We start from the raw sequence: 6,170 nt of genomic DNA on the forward strand, positions 1-6,170 counted from the left end.
CGGTAGAGTACGAAGGGCTGCTTGCCGGTCTTAGGATCACGGCGGACCTCGGAATCAAGAAACTCATCATCAGGGGGGACTCGCAGCTTGTCGTCAAGCAAGTCAACAAGGATTACCAAAGCCCGTTGATGAAGGCCTATGTCGATGAAGTGAGAAAGCTGGAAGAGTGTTTCGACGGTATACAGGCTAAACATGTTCCCCGAGCAGAGAACGATATCGCCAATTACCTGTCCAAACGCGCTGCCCTCAAGCTACCTGTGGAACCAGGTACCTTTGTGCTTCAGCTAACTCAGCCATCCGTTGATCCATCAACAGAGCAGAATAAGAGGAGGAAATCAGGGCCCGGCAAGTACTTTCCCGCCAATCTCCCCGGAGCCACCGGCAAGGATGTTGCCGAGGATACTGAGCCCGCCACGGGACGACTGGCTCCGGCGGAGCGTCAAGCTCTTGCCGTCGAGACAGCCGCTCCTATAGCGGAGGAAATGCCTTTAGCCCTCGCCGTCGAGCCCCAGGCTCCAGCATGGGCACAGCATACCGTCCCATTCCTCCAAACAGGGGAACTTCCTGAGGAGCAGGAAGAAGCGGAGAAAGTAGCCGGTCGCTCTACCATGTACCAGTTCATCGATGATGTCCTGTACAGAAAGAGGCCAAACGGTGTGGAATTGAAGTATATCCCTCAAGAGGAAGGACTGGAACTGTTGGCGGAGATACACGGAGGCATATGTGGATCCCACATTGGGTCAAGGGCCCTTGCCGGCAAGGCATTCCGGCAAGGCTTCTTCTGGCCCGCCGCTTTCCAGGATGCGACGACACTAGTCACCAGGTGTGAAGCATGTCAGTTCCATTCAAAGAAGCTCCATCAGCCAGCCCAAGCCCTTCAAACCATTCCTCTCTCCTGGCCCTTCTCGGTCTGGGGGCTCGACATACTTGGCCCTTTCCCCCGCGCTGTCGGGGGCTTTGAGTACTTGTACGTTGCAATCGACAAGTTCACAAAGTGGCCAGAGGTGGAGGCAGTGAGGAAGGTCACAGCTCAGTCAGCCGTCAAGTTCTTCAAGGGACTAGTGTGCCGTTTTGGCGTACCCAACAGGGTTATCACCGACAACGGCACCTAGTTCACAAGCCGCACCTTCATGCAATATACCCAAGACCTCGGCAGCAAAGTCTGTTTTGCTTCTGTTGCTCACCCGCGAAGCAATGGTCAAGATGAGAGGGAAAATGCTGAAGTACTGCGAGGCTTGAGGACCAAGACCTTTGACAGGCTGCACAAGAGTGGAAGGCACTGGATTGATGAGTTGCCGACGGTTCTTTGGTCGATCAGGACGACGCCAAATCGAGCCACCGGCCAGACACCTTTTGCCCTGGTATACGGGGCGGAAGCAGTTCTCCCCACTAAACTCATATACGGGTCACCTTGAGTGCTCGCTTATGACGAGCTTGAGCAAGAGCAACTGCGGCAAGATGACACAGTGCTCCTTGAGGAAGATCGTCTTCGGGCGGCTCTAAGAGCAGCATGCTACCAGCAAGCCTTGCGCCGCTACCATAGCCGCAAGGTTCATGCCTGGAGCCTTGAGGAAGGCGACCTTGTCCTTCGGCGCGTTCAATCGGCCAAGAATTCCAACAAGTTGACGCCAAAGTGGGAAGGCCCTTATCGGGTAATACGAGTCATCAGGCCCGGCGTAGTCCGCGTGGAGACCGAAGATGCTGTTTCGATGAGTAACTCCTGGAACATTGAGCATCTTCGCAAGTTTTACCCGTGAGGCACGGCTTGCCAGTTCCCCTGGCAAGCCACCTTTTGTACAAGCATTTCCGATGATGCATGTAACCCTTGGTACAAAGCCAGGCGCAGACCCTGAGCATAAATAAATGAAGCGCTGGCGCCCTAAGTTATAGCATGCATGCTAGGTCAAGTCTCGTCCTTGGTTAGGGTTGATAGTGCTTAGCAGTGACTAACCCCTAGCTTAGAGGTCGAGTGTGCGTCTCTTTGCCGTTCTTTTGTCTTCTTTGGTTCGCAGGACTCACAGATATCCTTGTCGGATCACTTGAGGACGAGAAAGAAAAGAGGGACAGACTGGCATCTAAACCCCGGCAAGCCAGTATTGCCGGGGGCTGCGAGTACAAAGATTCGCCCACGGCAAACCAGAGTTGCCGGGGGCTACAGCTTCAGATAAGTTCTTCATCCCTTATCATGCATTCCCTTATGGACTGAGGGATGTGAAACCTCGTTTTTTTCCCAAAGCTACCGTGCTCCCCTAAAACTCTAGGCCCTGGGGCTAGTTCCTGGGGCCAAGTTTGGTCGTAGTCGCGGCAGCAAAAGAATGAAACGAGGAGCCTGAACCCACCTCATCCCTGCCTCCGCCAAAAGCTTGAGAAAGGTCGAGCGAAGTGGGAAGACGGCAGGGCCTGTTGCCGGGCAAGGAAATGTTTATCTTGGGGATATCAAGGATTTACTCCTTATCGTGGGTTCTACCCGCAAACAAATGACCCGGCAAGCATCCCTTTTTCATTAAAAACATTCCACTCAGGTACAGCCCATGTGGAATGAAAAACATGAATGGTGGGATTACAAGTTTTAAATTCAGCTAAGGCCTAAAGGCTTACAAACTAAAAAGAGATAAGGTGCCCGTAACCCCTTTCTTGTCCCTCTCCTCAGGAGGTAGGTCAAGGAGGCGAAAAGGGCAAAAGGGGCGCCTAGGCGAGCTACGGGTGGCAGGAGGCACCAAGAGAACATCTAGGTGATCGTCCGAAGGCTAGATGGTGATGGCAGTGCCGGAAGCAGAGCTCGAAGACGAGGCGGCAGGACGTCAGCACGCGTCGAAGGCGTCGGTGCCCGCGTACTCCGATTTGACGGCCTTGCCGCCCGCCCTCTTCCTCTTCTGCAGCCTCCCAACGCCAGCCGCCCAAGGAGACGACTCCGAGAAGTTCAGGAAGCCGGCGACACGGATGATGGGATCGCCGGTGCCGCACGGAGCGGTGCCCGACACCTAGTCGGACCCGTCATCCTGCCGCCTGCTACCCTTGTCGTCGCTGCCGCTGTCCTCCTCATCACTCCCGCCCGAGGAGGAGTCTTGCTATCAGAAGAGCTCTCCACGCAGCACCTTGCCCGAGTCCCGAAGCACCCGAAGACCTTGATGGAGAGGAGGCCGCCCTCCATCAGCTAGAAATGGAGGGTGAGCCCCACCGTCAAGCGGTGGATATGAGCGAACGTCTTCCACCCTCGACCAAGATACATCACGTGAGGGGCTGGAAAGTCGACGCGAGCTCGCGTACCGCTGATCCAACAGCCCCTCATGTGCAACCGCAATGACTCCAGCGGATCCAGCTCCATCTCGCTCGCGAATGGAGTCGGGAGACGAAGACGACGGCGAGGCGGCCGGCGCAGCCTGACGAAGAACTTGCAAGGGTCATCCCCAACATGGCCCTCCATGGGGGGAGGAACTACTGGCGGAGGCGAGACCGGCGCGCCACCCCGTTCTCCTCTTCCCTGAGCCCCTCGGCCTCGGCCACGGCCTCGCCCTCGGCCTCGCCCCCTCCCCCTTCCCCTCGCGGCTGGCTCTGCCACCGCAGGTGAAGGAGAAGGAAGGATGCGTTGTCGAGCGGCGACCCTCGCCGCCACCGTTGAAGAGCCATGATTCCCTCTCTCCATGGCGGATGGAGGAGGGCAGAAGCTGAAGGAAGGAGAAGATGGAAGAGTGTGGGACGCCATTCCCCCCCTGCTCTTTATAAAGAGCCGGGGTGGGGGCTCGGCCGCCCCGCTCGGCCAATCAAGACGCGGAAGGCGTAGGGAACTGGGACCAACCCGCTGCCCCAGCCCGCGACGGCCCGGTTTCCCGCCTCCACCGTTCGCCACCCCGAGTGCGTGAGAACCATGTGGCAGGCATGCGGGACCAAGGCAACGGGTGAGGCGACCTCTCCCCACCCCGTGATCGTGGGGAGTGGACGCCTTGAAGACCACGCCCCGGCCCCGTTCAGTAAATGGGCCGAGCCTCCACGCCTCCCTCCGTTTATGGGGAAGGCGCGAACCGCCCCCTTTGACTACGACGTGACGCATGCACGCAGAGCTCAGCCCCACACATGCCACCCACGTCACACACGCCTCCCCATGCCGAGCCACGCGCGGGAGGCATGGGAAGCGCAGCGCGTGAAGAAACTTACCGCGGTAAAAACTACCCCGCCTGCCCGCGCACCGTTTTTGGGCCTAGCCCAACGACGCGATTGCGCTTATGTGTGGCCCAGGCCCGGGGGCTCCTGTTGGTGTACAAAAAGAGGGTACACTTTTTGTACCCCTATAACTGTGCACGGGCAGTCCGAGCCACAGACACCACCGCACTGAGCAAGGCAAGGGAGGTGAGCCAAGGTAAGGCCGAAGCTCGAAAGGAGCAGAACGACGCCAAGACCAAGACCACAAAGAGCAAAGGGGACGAAGCGGACTCCCCCGGCAAGATCCTTGTCGGGGGGCAGTTTTAGCAAACCCGGCAAGACCCTTGTCGTGGCAGCTCACCCCACACCTACGGAGCGAATCGCCCTTGAGTCCACTGCCCCCGTGGGGCAAGGATTCGGGAGACATCCCCGTGGTCGCATGCAGATCTTTGTGAAGACATTCAAGATCAGATACACACTATAGAAGATGACGACCCTTGGCGGGATCTCAGCCAAGGAGGACCACAAGGCCCCCAGCAAGAGCCTTGCCGGGGATGACAGCAGGCGCCACGGCAAGACCCTTGCCGGGGCTACGGCGAGGCCCTTGCCAAGGACACCCGTAGGGCCACCATCAGGCTCACGCCAATTCCAACCTCTACCACCGTTTGCATGCAGCTGCCGACCCAACCAGTTGGGCAAGCACCTGCGTGGCAGCAAGCGGATCTTCGTGGAGACCCACCACTGCGCCACCTCAGCTACCTGTCTGCCTACATGGCACCACGGGCACCGCTGGCCAGGGCGCGTGTCGACGCGAAAGGGATTGGCGACGGACAAGACTGGGCTCTTCCCCGTCCCCGAGAAAGCAGGGAAACCTTAGCAAGACGCATTAAATGCGCCTTGTCATATAATGCAAGGGATAAACTCGTATCACTGTGCCCTTTCCACCTCCTGTGTGCCACTGTGGCAACCCCTTTCCCTATAAAAGGAGGCCCAAGGCGACCAGGAGGGGGATTCGGCTTTTTGGAGCTCCTCACGCCCCATTGCTAGCCAGAGAAGATAGATAAACAAACCACCAGAGCAGGAGTAGGGTTTTACGCATCCTCGCGGCCCGAACCTGGATAAAGAACCCATGTGCTATCTGTTTGATCCGCCCTTCTCACAACCCCGCGCCCCGCAACCGTAGTAGGGATTCTCGTGATCCCATAGGTGTCGTCCTCACACCGACAAACTAATCTTCAACATTGCTCCGTTCTGAAGTGGCTATCATGCACTACTCGGAAGAACGGCCTTCGCTCATTTCAATGCAGTACTGCATTATGCTTATCTTAAACTTAAGATGCCCGGTCCACGTGGTGTCATCACAATTAGCGGAAATACAGAGCATTCCCTATGTGTGGAAGAATATGTGGCGGCTCTAGCAGCTGAACCACTGAACGGCCTCTCCAACCCAAGTAACTAATCGGTCTTCGAGACCACGGGCACGGCTAGACGTGTTCGGCGCACCACTAGTTGTAGCAGCCCAGATAAACATGAGCTTGATTAACGGCTATGCCCCCATATGTGATGTTGGGGGCTGCCCGCACGAAAAAGATCCATAGTTCGGCTGGATCCTATTTACACTCAAGAAATTGAATTTTCACGGCTCATTAAGTTTAACCGACGTTATGCACGGTTACACAAGATGCTTTCACCTGGGTTTTTCTTTCTTTTTACAAATGACTATCATGCTACACCCTTCCAGGATACAGCACAACGGAGACAAAGGCGCAGACGTGCAGCAGGGCCCCATTCCAAGGTTTCTTTTTAGATTAAGACCCTGTGTAAACCTTTTTTATTGTCTCTTGTTGGCTCACACCCTCCTGGTACTTAAAACGACCAAGAGGGATACCGGCGTTATTGGCAAGCTTATTATTCGCCGATCTAAAATAGACATTACAAGGGCGGCATCCAATATGTTTTTGGGATTTATGCCCTCACCACAGCCGCTCTTCCGTCACACCGGATTAACACATGTACCTAGAAATTCAGGGATC

The sequence above is a fragment of the Triticum aestivum genome, chromosome 4B (assembly GCF_018294505.1).
Source record: "Triticum aestivum cultivar Chinese Spring chromosome 4B, IWGSC CS RefSeq v2.1, whole genome shotgun sequence".
Classification (NCBI taxonomy): domain Eukaryota; kingdom Viridiplantae; phylum Streptophyta; class Magnoliopsida; order Poales; family Poaceae; genus Triticum; species Triticum aestivum.